At 34.4% G+C, this 18557-nt stretch overlaps 1 protein-coding gene across 1 annotated transcript in view; it reads left to right on the plus strand.

Moving 5' to 3' along the window:
- The window catches only part of LOC125654951 (uncharacterized), a 188173-nt gene that overhangs the window by 120981 nt on the left and 48635 nt on the right, over window positions 1-18557 (plus strand). The window lies entirely within an intron of this gene.

The raw sequence follows: 18557 nt of genomic DNA on the forward strand, positions 1-18557 counted from the left end.
CCAACATTATTTTTAGCGAACATTTTAAGAAATTTCAAGCATACGTTAAAGTCATCATCAATAATAACGGCATTTTTTCTTAACTATTCTTAACTTTACTTTCGAAACAGTTTAACTTTATGTATACATTGTTTGAATTAAAAGTGGTCTATTATTTGTTTTATCTGAAATCTTAGAAGTGTGCACCATGGAATCAGGAACCGGGTAGTGAGTTTATCAGTGCAATTCTGATAAATTATTTTATCCATTACCGTTGCAGCAATTTTAATGGATAAATGAAATAACTATACACTAGCTATATACAGTCTATCTGTTGTATTACAATAAAGTATTGTAGTCTTCAGGTTCAAATTTGGGTCAATATGGCTAATTGAAACCATGTGTTAAAGTCTTACTTAGTTCACTAGTATCCGTAATAATTTTTCTTTTATTTACTTTTAATTTATTATATACCCATCAATGTATCGTTCGTTGATACTGTGGATTTCACAGCGTGTGATCCGGTTTTCCGGATCACCACACTGTGGTTTTCTGATTCTGTATCAGTATCCTCTGAAACTGATGCCGTCACAATGACGTCACAATACATCAACGCAACGTTATTTGTGGAAAATATTGACCGCGTCACAAAACAAAACCACGTACACAAAACATAATTTCATGGTATGTCTGTGTTTTTGATAATTTGGATTACATTTATCATCTTATAAATGTGGATTTAAAATGCAGAAGGGGGTATATAATAAATTTATCATTACTACAGTAACTTGATCCGAAGAGTTGGATCACGTCTCGTTGACAGGCGCAGATCATCAGATCAAACTCGACGCTTCGCGTCTCGTGTGATCTGATGATCCGCGCCTGTCAGCTCGACGTGATCCGACTCTTCGGATCAAGTTACTGTAGTAATAATATATATTTATTATAAACTATTTACAGATATTTCTCTCAATATCTTTTTTTCCCAATATTGAATTAGTCAAAACCCAGGTCAAAGAACGATAACTTTTACTACAGTCTATAGACAACTTCGACATAATCTGCTGTTATTAATTTTCCTTTGTCATCTTACACTAACTTAAGAGACCGCACAAAACCAACTCAACGTATCAATGACAGGATTTTTCATATAAAACTACATAAGGGGGGTTACAAACGCATTTTTTAAACTCTCTCGGCCCTGGGCCAATTTCTATTTTTTTTCTTGTGATATCCGACCTGTCGAAATTAATGGAAGGTGAGGGTATATTTTATGACATTTGTTTGAAAATAAACGATCATGATACTCAAAAACCCCAAACAAAAATTCTTCATCATTATTATACATGCTAAGGTTTGATTAGCTCAAAATAAAGTGGAAATGTAAATAAAACTGTTACTTAGAATCACACACATTTGTTAAGTGTAACATATGTACGTAAAAAATCAATGCTAATAATTGTGACAGCCTTTCCATTTTGACAAGAAATTGAAAACTAATAGTTTAATTTTTTCCTACTATTTGTAAAATACATACGTCGAAGTTCATGGTATTTACAAAGTCGCACAATTTATCGTACCTTCAACATTTTATTCCGCAGGTCTCCTCCAATTGTCAATCTGTATGGATGAACTAACGTATATATACATAGCGTTTCCCGATATTCTGGAAATCGCATTGTGTACCTTGCATTAACGTCACAGCAATATAGAGTTGAATCAGGGAGTTTCTCGAGAAATCACGTGCATCATCAGCAGTAATTATTTAATCATTTACTACCATACATGCATTTTTTTTATTTTGTGTTTTGTTTGAATTTATCACGAAATCCAAATAGGATATATTCCAATATAATCTCTGTCCAAATCAAAAATATTTCCCCCTATTTCATCCACTCATTTGGCATATTGTTTCAATGTCTCAGTTTAGGTAAATATATACTACAATCCAATTTAACATCATTTTTCGAAAATTCCAAACAAAATTTATCAAATTTCCAATCTAGCTGCGAATTTCACAGTTTACCAATTTGTGAAGAAAAAAAAAACGTTTAGAGGCAATGTCCCACCTCTAAAACTTGTAAAGGATGTAAATTGCTCAGTTCATGCAAATTGAGGGGTAGTATTTAGGTCTATATAAATTAACATGAAATGACATGTATATTTCAAACTTCTATAAGGCAGCATTTTATATATCTTTAAAGGCATAATATCTAAAACATTGGTGAATTTTGCATGTTCCAAAAAGGTGGCGAAATTAAAGATAATAACTAGAAAATCACAAAACGTTCTTCAGAATGTTTACAAACACATTGGATACGATAGTAATTACAAAATATGTCCCTGTTCTTATTTGCCTAAACTGGTACCCTGTTGACCTCGCATCTCTTACATGTATGTTTGTGTGTAGCCACCAATCATTGGAGTACCGGTTTAATATACTGTCCTCTGGACAAACATTTTATAAAGGGCTAAAACGTCAAAATTACTTCAAATTCAAAGCGCTGCAGCTATGGATAGCTTATAATTGATAATACAAATTTTTTTTGGAGCTCTTCGTGCAGAATATTGTGATATCATTTTTGAGATATGAAATAGACCCTATGCTTTTGAATTTTTGGGGGGTTCATATATAATTATTGTGATTCTCTGTTTAGTGTGGTGGGTATTTGAGGAGATTAATAATTATTAAAAACGTGATAATTTTGCTGTTATGCAAATCATCACGTTTTCAGTGCAGATATACGTATCATCTCGCATATCCGACAAACTAGACAGTGATTCCTTCTTTATCAACTCTTGCTGCTTCAATGCCTTTCCTCAATGTAAAACATGTAACTTTCCATTAACTTTACAACTTGATTTAAAAAGCATATAGACGCACAATAAAGGTTTGTTTTCGCAAAAATAAGATTGTTTTCTTTGACTTTGTTTTAATAGTATGAGAGAGGTATCATTAATGAAAGCATATGGTTATTTCATCGATTCTAAAAAATTACCCTACCCCCAACCCCCACAGGTTTCCCTCACTTGTATCCTCCCACAACAAAAACAACCCAGAAATTCATTGAAGAAATCATCTACGGCGGTTTCGGACTATACACTCCGATAAGATCAATATTAACAAAACGTATGATAGTATCGTATAATGTTGAACTCCAGATGTTTTTAAGTTTTATTTTCTAACCCCCGTTTCTTGTTTCGATACTGCAATTTTGAAAGTTAATTAGGTCTTGCATACGTATGAAAAGCTAACAATGATTAGCAAATACACCTCACACCTAAATCTGTTGTATATCAAATGACAAAGATTGCTCTCTGACGAAAAAAAAATCGTTTATAAAGTTAATTTAAGGTTTTGCTAATGCTATGGTAAGATAATCAAACGAATAGCAATAGATAGATATTTTCTTTACTACACATATTTCCACAGTATTTACACAAAAATCCTTACGCATCGTGTGTTGTTTTGGTATTGATCGATCTGAGTATTACAGCTGTCACCATTTTCACACTATTGAACTTGAACTTCTTTTTTATTATATATCTGTAGACTATTACACTGTTGCAATGATAATAACCCACGTTGGAAGAATCAACCCGAACCCGGAAAGGGGGGTCAATACTTTGCGATAATCGTTATAATGTACTAATTACATCTTGTAACACCTAATAACAATTATATTCCTGCTACACACTACATTTGATATCGCGAGTGTAAGAAAACAAATATATGGCAAATTGTGCATGTTTTTAAACATTTTTTTTCTGGGTTTTTTCTTGTTTATTTGTTTGAGACATCAATATATTTATGGTACCTAACTTTTAAACGCATAATCTATAGAAAGAGATGCATGTGCCTATCCAAATCGACAACCGCGCTCTCGTTTTCAAATTGAATGCATTATTTGCCAAACTCTCCATACAACCCATAAATTTGATGCCTAGTACGTAATATGCCTTGTACAAAATATCGCTGAGTTCACTTTCGTGAATAATACTATTTTTTTACAGTGCATGTTTATACACATGTTTACAGTGTTCATACAGATGTCTGTGATGTTTATAAAAATGTTTACAGTGTTCTTACAGATGTCTGTATTGTTTATAAAATTGTTTACAGTGTTCATACAGATGTCTGTATTGTTTATAAAAATGTTTACAGTGTTTATACCAATGTCTGTAATGTGTTTATACAAATGTGTACAGTGTTCATAGTAAACAATTTAAACCTTTTGCTAAACACTTTAAATAAACTTGGCTAGTGCTTTTGAGCTAAGGATGATAAATGTTTATATTTGCAGTGAAGGTACAATATTTACTGTGATTATAGAATGTTTCCAGACTTTAGATATTGGAAGTTATCATCAAAATGTTTTCAGTGTTTATCAAAACTTTTACAGTGTTTGAAATATTTACAGGTTTTAGCAAATGGTTTAAATTGTTCACTAAAATGTTTAAAGTGTTTATCAAAATGTTACAGTGTTTATTAAACGTATCATAGTACCCTATAATGTTGAATTCCAGATTTATTTATTTTTTTATTGTTTTTTTTAACCCCCGTTTCTTGTTTGATACTGCAATTCTGAAAGTTAATTAGGTCTTGCATAAGTATGAAAAGCTAACAATGATTAGCAAATACACCTCACACCTAAATATTTTATCTATCAAATAACACCAAGATTGCTCTCTGACAAAGAAAATCTGTTTATAAAGTTAATCTAAGGTTTTGGTAACATAATCTAATGAATAGCAATAGATAGATATTTTCTTTACTACACATATTTCCACAGTATTTACACGAAAATCCTTACGCACCATGTGTTGTTTTGGTATTGATCGATCTGAGTATTACAGCTGTCACCATTTTCACATTATTGCACTTCAATTTATTTTCTATCATATATCTGTAGACTATTACACTGTTGCAATGATAATAACCCACGTTGGAGGAATCAACCCGAACCCGGAAAGGGGGGTCAATACTTTGCGATAATCGTTATAATGTACTAATTACATCTTGTAACACCTAATAACAATTATACTCCTGCTACACACTACATTTGATATCGTGAGTGTAAGAAAACAAATATATGGCAAATTGTGCATGTTTTTAAACATTTTTTTTCTGGGTTTTTTCTTGTTTATTTATTTGAGACATCAAAATATTTATGGTACATAACTTTTAAACGCATAATCTATAGAAAGAGATGCATGTGCCTATCCAAATCGACAACCGCGCTCTCGTTTTCAAATTGAATGCATTATTTGCCAAACTCTCCATACAACCCATAAATTTGATGCCTAGTACGTAATATGTCTTGTACAAAATATCGCTGAGTTCACTTTCGTGAATAATACTATTCTTTTACAGTGTATGTTTATACACATGTTTACAGTGTTCATACAGATGTCTGTGATGTTTATAAAAATGTTTACAGTGTTCTTACAGATGTCTGTATTGTATATAAAATTGTTTACAGTGTTCATACAGATGTCTGTATTGTTTATAAAAATGTTTACAATGTTTATACCAATGTCTGTAATGTGTTTATACAAATGTGTACAGTGTTCATAGTAAACAATTTAAACCTTTTGCTAAACACTTTAAATAAACTTGGCTAGTGCTTTTGAGCTAAGGATGATAAATTGTTATATTTGCAGTGAAGGTACAATATTTACTGTGATTATAGAATGTTTCCAGACTTTAGATATTGGAAGTTATCATCAAAATGTTTTCAGTGTTTATCAAAACTTTTACAGTGTTTGAAATATTTACAGGTTTTAGCAAATGGTTTAAATTGTTCACTAAAATGTTTAAAGTGTTTATCAAAATGTTACAGTGTTTATTAAACGTATCATAGTACCCTGTAATGTTGAATTCCAGATTTATTTTTTTTATTGTTTTTTTTTAACCCCCGTTTCTTGTTTGATACTGCAATTCTGAAAGTTAATTAGGTCTTGCATAAGTATGAAAAGCTAACAATGATTAGCAAATACACCTCACACCTAAATATTTTATCTATCAAATAACACCAAGATTGCTCTCTGACAAAGAAAATCTGTTTATAAAGTTAATTTAAGGTTTTGGTAACATAATCTAATGAATAACAATAGATAGATATTTTCTTTACTACACATATTTCCACAGTATTTACACGAAAATCCTTACGCACCATGTGTTGTTTTGGTATTGATCGATCTGAGTATTACAGCTGTCACCATTTTCACATTATTGCACTTCAATTTATTTTCTATCATATATCTGTAGACTATTACACTGTTGCAATGATAATAACCCACGTTGGAGGAATCAACCCGAACCCGGATAGTGGGATCAATACTTTGCAATTACTGTTATAATGCAGTGGCGGATTTAAGGGAGGCGGGGCGCAGGTAAATCGTGGTATCTTGTATAGAAAAATGTACTAACGATAAAAGAAGCAATGGTTTCTTCTACTCCCGGAGAAATAAATGACAAAATCTTTTGATTTCTTGAATAACTTCATTGGGAAAACTTAATTTTTTCCAAAAACCCTTAAAATTTGCGTTATATTATTAATTTCACCTTATTAGAAATGATAGAAAACAATACAAATGACTAGATAGGAGACATAATTCAAGCCCTCTAAAATCTGTAAAATCCAGGAGCTTCCGGGGGATTCACCCCTGGGCCCCCACCAAGGCCCCCTGAAGGCGGCCCCCAGACTCCCTGCCTCATAAAGTGGCGCCCCCGTAACTGTAATTCCTGGATCCGCCCCTGTTATAATGTACTAGTTACATCTTACACCTAATAACCATTTTATGACTGCTGTACAATACAATTGATATCGCGAGTGTAAGAAAACAAATATGATGAAATGTGCCTGTTTTCAAACATGTTCATGTCTCTCTCTTGTATATTTGTTCAAAACAGCAATATATTCAAAGTACATAACTTTTAAACGCGTAATATATAGAAAGAGATCCATGTGCGTATCCAAATCGACACCCGCACTTTTGTTTTCAAATTAAATGCATAATTAATTTGTTTTAAAGTTGTTCATCAAAATGTTAACAGTTTTTATAATACAGCTGTTTTCCGTATACAGGACTTACAGGGCCATAGTCAGAATAGAGATATGTTGTCTGGTGGGAATCGTCATGTTTGATTGTTGTATGCCAATCGACCGCACGCTTACATCATCGTCCTCTTGGTGGGGCTCCGGCACCACCCAAGAACACAGAACCTGCACACCGCCGAAATAATGAGTCAAGACATGAAAACTGACACTTAATAACCCGAAAAAATATACCGTTATTCAGTTCATTGTTTGTATAGATATCAATTCGTTATTTACAATCAACGTCCTCGAGATACATCAGATTAACACGTGCACAAACACATAATAAAGAGCATGATTGACAAAGACTACGCATGCAAAATATGTTTCTTTTGAAATCATTTTATTCTGTTTTGAAACATTTAAGTTCAAATTATAGTAATGAATCAATTTGATAGTGAATCAGACGGTATTTCGCTATTTGATACAAAATCGAACAATGACACACTTTTTAAAAATGTCAACATTAGAATTCCATGGGAACTATAAGATCAATATGTAACGTCGAAAACTACATGTGCATGACATATTTCAAAATGATTATATGCAGATTTTTTAAACTTTAAATTTTAACTTTTAATAAAAAGTGTTCCAACAGCGCATGACAGAAACGAATATAGTTAATTTGAAATGCATTTTCAAGTTTAAATAAAATATATTCAAATATTTTAATATTTAACTTCGAATTAAGCACACAGTATGTTTGTTTACATTCAAAGTTAGAAGTTTCGGAATATCACTATCAAAGACCTCTATTTAATATACATGTATCAATATTGGCAGTGAATAGCACTGTTCTTCAAAGTGTGTATAGTGGAAGAGTAGGTGGCGCAGCTGATCTCAATTGTCTAAAATTCTTGACAAACAAAAATGAAAAAGGAAACAAAAACAATAAACCTAACAAATAAATATAGTTTGCCCAAACTACAAAATCCTTGATTGTAGGGAAGGTGAGGGGTTCCTCCCTCACTACATATAGGTTCAATACATCAGTTCAGTCTCACATTTTAACCATTGGATATTACACTGGACGGGGGTTGGGGGTTTGGTTGGGGGGGGGGGGTACCCAATACATTTTAGTTTGCATGTGAGAATATGAACTAGATTTATAGATATTAAACTTTACATATATGTAAAAATGACGGAAAATAAACGTTGTCAAGAAATCTCCAACCTGATTCTACGTACCTGATTGTTACAACTCGATTCATTACACGTGGTTTTATATACTGTTTTAAATGGGTTAACAGTATGTATTCATTACAGAATTCCAAATTCACATTTCCATTTAATAAATTAGAAACTGTTGATCATAATTGTTACTTTGCAATTACCCTGGAAACTGAGTCCTGGGTTGGAATAGAGTGGGACTTTGTCCGTATCAACATGTAGAATTGAATACATGTCGTTCAATAACCTGCTTACAACTGGTACAAAAACAAACCTGGTCTCTGGTGATTTACCATATGTTCATATGACTTGATGTCTTCAGCATGTTCAGGGTGTCTAAACATATTGTGTGTTGCTAAAACGCGACATGGAATATATTGTATGCAATAATATTATGACGAGGTCAGCTTTTGTAAAATCAAAAGGCTTCTTATAAACAAGGGGGGATAATTTACAGAGAACAGGAAGTCATCCACACAATCCACCGTTTGATATACAACATACTAATTCATATGTATTTTATAATTCATTATTTTCATGAAAATTATCAAGCTAGAATATGTGGGTACTACCCCGTTTTCCCGGGTTTTGCATTTTCTGACTCCCAATAAATAAAACATCAAAATCAAGATGCTATAACTTGTTGACTTGATAAGATCAATATTTATCGTTGTTTTATACATAGTACACCCCCTGTTGTAATTGCACTGATACACTGTGTTATATGAAGATATATGTATCGGTTAAAGACGCATTGCCACGAGACAGGGGAGGGGGTATATCGACCTTGAGTGTTCTTTCATTCTCTAATCATATTTGTCGCTGCTCACTAACACCTCTGTCAAAATCACAAGATTCTTGTATAACGCCGTGTAAACTATTTGATAAACATTTATTTAACTTAGTTTGATTTAAATAAATCCACCGCTTACAGTATAAAATCCCTTTATTATTATTATTATCAAATTAACGCGCATTTTCCCGATTTTAGGTGTTATGTTAGCTAATTAGCTACATAAATCATCCGAGTTCTTAAATTCCGTTCCGCGTTTTAGCAACACCCTAGACATTTAAGGAGGGGGGAATGTGGCAGTAAGAACTGTTCAAACACTAGTGACGAGATAGCTCTGTTAGTGAAGCATCTGTTTAGAGATTCGGGGACCCTAGTTTGGGCGGTGGAAAAGGCAAAGAATACCATATAAGAAATATACAATAAACAAGAGATGTCGGTAGTTAACATGCAAATAATAAAAAAAATGCCTTCGATTTCTGAAATATATTTGGGGAGGAGGGGAGGTTACATGGATTCAATTCACAATTTTTAAGGTAACGTTCTTCTCATTCAATGTTACTATCAAGAATAGTAGGAGGGTGGTCACTCAATACATCTTTATTCTCATATGAAAATAACAAATCATGGTCACCCGAACACTCCTCAGTCTGTTCCGCCATAGTTGCGAAGAATTCTGACTCGTGTGTAGGTTTACGTACATCACTAAAAAAATTTGTGACGTGAAAATTCATAGGGCGCCACCCGACGACTCTTTACGCGTCCGTTCATCTGTTCATCACGCGTTCATGAATCTTGATTTCAATATCTACTAGCGGAAAAAAGAAACTGTGCATTATAAAATTTAGTATAATTTTTCTATATTTATTGGTTATATTTATAAAATCTAAACAATCGATAAAGGTGATGTTTTTTGACAATATCGGATAGTACACGACTCAGATGTTTAGACTTTTTCATGGTTAGTGAACACATGTTGTTTATTGAAGTGTTCGCACGCACGAGTTTTACTGGCCTATACTGTTTGGAGTAAGAAGTGTAAAAGGTTTGTTTGGACACTATTCGTTAAGGAAAGCACTTTAGTTTTGACAAAATTTACCCTTCTGTTATGCCACAACTCAGCGAAAACCAACGTAATCGTGCTGTTGGGATGCTTCAAGCTTGAATGGCACAACATATCGTAGCAAGATACTTTGGAGTTCATCGGCACACCATCCAGTTATTATGGAGACGTTTCTAACAATCTGGTAACACCCGGGACGACCATGTTCTGGGCGTCCTCGTGTGACGTTGCGTCGACAGAACAACTACATTAGACTTGTGCAACTGAGAAAGCGTTTCCAGACAGCACGTTTGACTGCTCGTAGCATTCCTGGACTTCGACCAATCAGTCCAAGAACTGTGTGTAATCGTCGGTGCAAGCACAACATCACACCAATACGTCCCGAGGTGCCCAATACTGCTTCAACGTCATCGTATCGCTAGACTAGCGTGGTGCAGACGACATCTGCGATTCAGAATACATGACTGGGCCAATATTCTGTTCACTGATGAATCCAGATTTCATTTGGATAGCAGTGACGGCTGTTGTAGAGTGTATCGTCGCGGTGGGGAACGGTACCAGGACGCTTGTGATGTGCAACGTCGACAATTCGGTGGAGGTAGCGTTATGGTGTGGGGTGGAATAACAGCACGTGGAAGAACCCCTCTACAAATTGTCAATGGAAATATGACCGGCATACGCTATCGAGACGAAATTATTCAGCGTCATCTGATACCCTTTATATAGAGACAGCAAAATCACATCACTCTGTAGCCAGATAACACAAGGCCACATGTTGCACGTGTAGTCAGGGATTTTTTTTTGTTCTACAGAATGTCGATATCCTGCCTTGGCCAGTTGTTTCCCCCGATTTATCGCCGATCGAGCATGTCTGGGATGAAATGGAACGACGTCTACGCCGTTTACTAAATCAGGCAGTGACATTGGCTGGTTTGGGCCAGGCTTTAACCAACATCTGGAACAACACCCCTCAAGCATTTCTGAACACTTTCGTAGCATCAATGAGGCACCGTTGTCAAGCATGCGTGAATGCAAATGGTGGTCACACGCGTTATTAACTTTGTTAATTCAAGTTCGAATACCAGTCTGTCGAGTGTGCTGAAATTGACGTTATTCGACATTAACATTAATGGATTATGAAATATTATAAAAATACATTTGTTAACAGTATTACAAAAAATAAAATGTGTTCTTTGTTATTTTGTCATATATTAAATAATGCACAGTTTCTTTTTGCCGCTAGTATATGTATACATATGGTGAGAAACCGTTTATCTTGATCGACTTTATTGTCATTTATTTACAAAATAACCTCTTGCGTATATAAAACCATCTGCTGTGTATTAAGTGGTCGGTCTTCATTTTACATGTATTGTTCATTTAGCGACTACGCCCGTTTGTTATGTACCACATCGTTAATGTTGCTTTTATGTATATTTGTTTTCCTAAAAGGTCCGTTGATTACGCATCTAATGTCATTTATTAAGTTTGCTCTGGTCATTGAAATTATATCAAGTGGTTATGTTCTTTTATATAGTATGTTTGCCCTTTCCACCGATCATAACCCTAGTTCGAATTCCGGCCTGACAGGGGTTGATGTCTTCAAGGTGAGAAGACATTTAAGGATGTATATACTACCTCATCATAATGTCCGACTTCCCTTCAAAAAATGAATGAAAATATAATATCACCAGTATTTGCCTATTCCTTTCAGTTTTAATTACTTAGCTGAGTAGCTCAGTAGGTCAACACGGTGACTGCTAAACTGTAGATTGTGGGTTCGAGTAAAGCTGGGGTTTTAATTCCTTTTCCAAATTACTTTCTACGAAAACTACAATTTTGACTAGGTAAAGTAAAATATTTGAAAGTTTTCAATTTCAATACATGTATTGTTGTATACATCCTCCTCTTTTCATCCATGTAAAATTTCTCTTGTGTACATTCATCCTTAAAGGAACGAAGAATGTGACGTCAGACGGGTTCGATCATCGGTCGGGTCCAAATCTCTTTCTGTTTTGTTGGATTTTCCCCTTTATGCTGCAACATATATTGATATAATGAAACAAATCATGAAATGTACAACTTAAGATATATGGATTTGTTGAAAATCATATAACATTTTGTATAGGAGAGAGCGGCATACTTTATTACGTTTGATATTCAATAAACACTCTTCTGATCAACATCAACGGTCGTCACGTTCTAGAAATAAAAAACCCAAAATTATTTTAAGCTCAAGTGACAACAAAATAAAACAAGAGGCCCACAGACCTTATCGGTCACCTGAATACTAGTGAAAAAAGTATCACTACTTCCATGGGCTATGAAATCTAGAAAAAAAATCCTGTTCTGAATATCTAAGCTAAATTCTAATGTTCAGCAACAGTATAAACAAGATGTGTTCTTAAAACGTCACTGCCCTCAAAAGTGCATACACTGATGAAAGGCTTTAAATAATAGGTGTATTCACATTAAAATATCAAAAGATATGACTAATTTGGACTCATCCTAAAGTCATAACCCTGGGTTATGAAATTTACCATTTTTTGTACATCCTTTTCTGCTATCTCTAAGTAGGCATTTAGATTTTATTCAGTATCAGCAAACTTACACATACATAATATATATTAAGTTTGGCCCCACCCTGGGGTCGGAACCCTTACTCTGGAGAAAATCAAATTTACAATTTTGGTAAAAGATTACTTGCTCTATCCATTTAGCACTATATACCAAGTTTGGCCACGCCCTGGGGTCAGAACCCCTACCCCGGGGGTTATAAAATTTACAATGTATGTCGCCCTTGTTTCAAATATGCTTCATACCAAATATGAAAAGAATTGGAATCATAGTAATCAAGAAGAAGTTAGAAATGTCTATTGTTCACAGATTTAATAACTGACCATTTTGGCCCCACCCTGATACCAAAACCCCCCACCCCTGGGATCATCAGATTTACAAATTTGGTAAAGGACTACCTGTTCTTTCTAAACATTTATTTACTTTCAATTCAGTATCAATAGCACTAAAGAAAATGTTATTTAAGTGTTTTACACATAAACACTATATACCAAGTTTGGCCTCGCCCTGGGGTCAGAACCCCTACCCCGGTGATCAAGAAATTTACAATTTAGGTAGGCGCTTTTCTGTTTTACATCACCATGCATTTAGTTTTTCTTACATATGTGTGGTTCTTGAAAAGAAGATTTTTAAAAATTGGTCAATTTCAGGCAGTTTTTGCCCCAGCCCTAGGGCCCCAGGGATGCTGGAGTCATGAAAATACAATTTATGTCTCCCAGGTCCCAATGATGCTTCATACCAATTTTGAAAAGAACTGAAAGGTAGTTATTAAGAAGAAGTTAAAAATGTTCAATTGTTAACGCACGACGGACGACAACCAATTGCAATAGCAATGGAATACTACGAGTGGGCTATATTGCACGAAAGGCAGACAAACTTCGAATGCCTTAAAATTTGTATAACCAAACACAAAAATTATGATTCTTCACCAGTTCAAACAAATTATTCATCAAGTATAACTCAAACACTAACATAAAGAGAAAGACATCGAATTCCCGAGAGACTTAAAATTCTTATTACCTAACAACAAAATTTTATAGATATATTTATGTTCTTCTTCACCAGTTCAAACAAAAATATTGGTTATCAGATAGACTCGAGCACTGGCAGAAAGAAACAGCTCGCTTACGCGAATGTAACGGACCTCGAACAATAAAGACAGAAAAATTAGAAATAAAATAAACATCTAGTCCTTCTAAATACTCCTGTTTTTGTTACTGAAAACTGATGCGCAATTTTTTGTGCTACAAAGTCATCTTTGGTGGACTTTGATTTTCAGCATCCATTTTATTTATTTTTTGAAACATCTACAAACACTGACTAGTCGCGCGCTACACGGAGGCTATTTAGACGAAAACCGAATTTGTCTTATCATAATGAGGCTTCTTGAGACCCCCCTCTTATATTCATCAGACCGGTCATTAACTATAGGGTAGACTTTCTAGTCACCTTCATACAAGTTATAATATTATTATCATGATTCGACTTCACTCCTCCTTTTTTTACTGATCAATTTCACTCGCTGATTGGCCGTGTGATTTCAATAAAAGTGAGTGGATGACCAGCTTTGTCATTCTGTCAATTTGATTGGTCAATGAGAACAAAAGTAGATGTTTTATAGAAATCTATTAGAAGTCTCGCCCAAGTGATTGCACACTCGATCACGCGAAGTGTGAAGTTGTTATTGAAATGATAGTACGAGAGTGTTCAAGGTGTTTCTCTATCAGTATATGAATGAGAACAGCAATGTCAAGAACTGGATCAATTTGAACCTTAGATTTATATGAATACAAGGTGAAGATAACGAACAACGATCAATCAAATAACTCCTACAAGCAATACAAAATAGGTAGTTGGGCAAACACAGACCCCTGTACACACCAGAGGTGGGATCAGGTGTCAAGGAGGAGTAAACATCCCCTGTCGACCGGTCACACCCGCCGTGAGCCCTATATCCTGTTAAGGTAAACGGAGTTATCTGCAGTCAAAATCAGTGTGCCAAGAACGGCAATCAACGGCATTCGAAATAATGAAACAAGCTCTCAATTATTTTATCATTTTTTGTGATTTTTCCAGGAATGATAAAAAATGTTTTGCTTGCAAATAAAGGATTATAGAGTTCAAAATTCGCTGTGATTTGATACATGATATGAATATCTAATAGAACATGCCTAAAAGATTCAGATATAACGTTTTATTTATTTTTTTAGAAAAAAAATACTTATCAAAATTGAAAACGCTGTTTGTTAATATACAATTATGGACTGTTTAGCAGGGAGACATAAGAAATTACCAGGTCTCAGTAGGGTTATCACCCGAGGGCGCCTATGCGTATGTAATGTCAAAAGTGCAGAGGTCATATGGTACTGCACTTCACAGGGCCAGTCAAAAGGTTGAAAGAATACTGTGATAGAAACTAACCCCCCCCCCAAATTAATGAGGGGCATCCCGTCTCTGTTAAAGTGTTCCTATTTATGAATTTTGTGGAAGATGAAGTCTCAAACAAGTTGTTTGACTGGATAAGCACATTTGATATCCTTGATTTGGTCCATAAGCAGGCACGTTAAACCAGGACATTTTTATAAAATTGATTTTCCGTTATTTTTACGTGCAAAGTTATTTTCACATACAAACTAAGGTATATTGGATGTGTTATTGTACATTGTACTAGATGTACATTGTAGTAAATAGTGAAATGAAAGAATAACCCTCCCTCTCCCTCCTCAGGCTGTTAGTTTGGAATAGACAACATTATATGGGTTTTTTAGGGGGTGCTCCCATTTTGTTTGCTAGATTGTCAAGAATTTTAGACGACTTCTCTCCCCCTTCCCCTTGTCAGAAAAGGCATGCTATGTGCCTGATTCTCTTTGTCATTCTTTGTGCAACAAAAATTAATTTCAGTTGAATTCCCGACAACTTCCTTACATATTGTTACATATCATAATGAAAAAATAGGTACGTATTTTGATTAGCCCTAGATATGATTGAAGAAAAAAATAGCTTACCAGACTAATGTTTAATTTCAGTTCGGTTGTACCTCGTAAAATTCGTAATGTAATTAGATATGTATATTTCAGATCAAATAGATGTGATTTTATTATGATTGGTTTCTCGAATTTTTAAAATATGTTAACAATTATTTCGGAAATATATTGTTTATTGGTGACGTTTCCCCCAAGTACGTACACTCTTGCGTGAATACCGCTTGTGTTCTGCCCGTGTCGCACATTGATTTTTTTTCGGTTTTCGGTAGTAATCGTAGAATTTCCGTGGTCTTTCCATATATGGTTATATCAAGATTCAACAAACATGTAGACTTGACATTTGTAGTCTTGTGACGTGTAAGATGCTATGTTGTAAGGTACAACTATGTCAATACTAAGTCTACAAACAGAAATACTGTAAGGATGACCGCGTATAATTTAGGAAACAATGATACACTTTTATAAAGAGAAATGTAAATCAAGAAATCAAGCGATTGCACAAATGAAGAGTACAACACTGAGGAATACATTTCTGAAAAACATAACTTACAACCCTTGAGCTACAAACATACACAGCTGAAATTGACAAATTAACAAGGTTGCAAGTTTGGATTACTAGTTAACTTGCTTGGATTTTTAACACGATTATCCTCCATAGTAAAGGACCTAAAGGTTCGACCACTTTTCTTTTTCCCTACTAATATTACTAGGCATTGTGCGAGCTTTTGCTGCATGAATTTCTTGCCTAAATTGTCGCAACTGTCCCGATTTGACAATGAATCAAATTCTTTCTGTTATTCAAACCAAATCTTACACTGTTAAAGTCTGGCTCAATGTGAAGTACAACTCTTACCCAGGGACATGCAAGGTGAAGATAACGAACAGTGATCAATCTCATAACTCCTATAAGCAATACAAAATAGATGGTTGGGCAAACACGGACCCCTGGACACACCAGAGGTGGGATCAGGTGCCTAGGAGGAGTAAGCATCCCCTGTTGACCGGTCACACCCATCGTGAGCCCTATATCCTGATCAGGTAAACGGAGTTATCCGCAGTCAAAATCAATGTGCCAAGAACGGCATAATGACCATAGAATTTGCGAAATGCTGACTTCAAACGAGATTGTTGAAACCCCTGTACCATCAACTTGTTTTCAGTAGCTTACCTAGATTTAAAAACTGACTATACGCAGAACAAGCTCTTGCATATCGAATCAGTTGAGATATATAAACACCATATGCAGGTGATAATAGAATATTGCTACATAAATATGGAAAGTTGACGATCGAGAAACTGAAATCATCCCGTTTGTCATACAGTTGATTTGTCAGTTTGCCGTTAATGTCTACTTTCAATAAAATATCTAAGTATGAAGTAGAAGTGGACGACTCTGTGGTGTCTATTACTTCGAGCTCACAGGGATATATCAAATCGACATATGAATGAAAGCTATTATTGTTAATATACAAAACGTCATCGATATATCTAAATGTCGAATTGAAGGCCACAACGAGATGTTTTTTCTTCTTACGTAGAAGTTCTTGAATAAAGTCTGCTTCATATGAATATAGAAACAGGTCAGCTAACAAAGGAGCACAATTCGTGCCCATGGAAATTCCAACAGACTGTTGGAAAACCTGATCACCAAAGACCATGAAGATATTGTCAATGAGGAACTCTAGCACATTTTTTATTTCAACTTCAGAGTACTTGTGCGTGGAATCAGAGTGGTGTTTAACAAAGTAAGTTTTTGAATGACTGATCACTAGATATGAATATTTCCGTTTTCCGTTTTGTTGAAGAAGCAACTGTCTATGATGTCATAAAGTCTAGTCTTTAATTTACCGTGAGGAATGGTCATGTATAATATTGAAAAATCATGGGTTTTAATGTTATTGATTTGGGAAAAATTCTGCGATTTCAAGTTTACTAAAAGTTCTTCAGAATTTTTTAGAATCCATATTTGATTAACACCACTTCTGGCATATGTAGTCGCACAGTAAGTTTGAAGTTTCTCCTTCACAGCTGTTCATATTTTCGTGAGGAGCAAATATAGGGGCTTGATAGAGCACTTACTGAATCCAGCAATGTATCTTTGTTTGTAAGGGTTTTTAAGTAGTTTAGGATTCTAGTATAGGTACGGTAACTCATATTCATTTGACCCATTGACTGGGATATCAAATGTATCTAAAACTGAAACATGGTTTTGAAGAATTTCGTCTTTTGAAAGGGCAGTTGGAGTATAAGTATGATTACCAAAAGTGGAATTAATGCAAAGTTCGTTTAAAATACAGTTGTAATAATGAGCCTTACAAACAAAGACAATGTTGTTACTAGCTTTATCAGCTGGAACCAAAACGTATTCCTCATGTAACCTATTTAATTCTTAGGATAGATGGTACGTGTTTTCATATGTCTAATGCGGGATTTTAATATCCCTCTTTTATTTTGTTAAATACGATTCTCTCTACATAGGACTTATAATTTATAAGAAGTAGTTTGATATTGTCACATGATATAGAGAGTGTAGGATATTTTTGACGTTATTTTCAAGGTTATGAATCACTTTGAAAAGTATAGAGGTCCATTGGTGTACTTTATAGATATATTTTGGTTTTTTTTTTTTTTTGTAGATCTACTCCTTTTCTTATTCTCAGGTTATTTTTCATTATTTTCACTTGTTACGTTCACAGTTGTTATTCCTATATTACACTAACTGTTGATCTGTTAATAAATTGTAAACTCTTACACTGCTGTTTTAATTCAAGAATTCTGGTCTCAAAAGGGACATAGTTCAAGAATACACGAACCTGGGTTGACAAATATCTTGAACCATTAATAGTATTTATACTATTTTGTATATGCAGTGTGATCTGCTTGTATTAGAT

Source organism: Ostrea edulis, chromosome 7, assembly GCF_947568905.1.
Source record: "Ostrea edulis chromosome 7, xbOstEdul1.1, whole genome shotgun sequence".
NCBI lineage: Eukaryota > Metazoa > Mollusca > Bivalvia > Ostreida > Ostreidae > Ostrea > Ostrea edulis.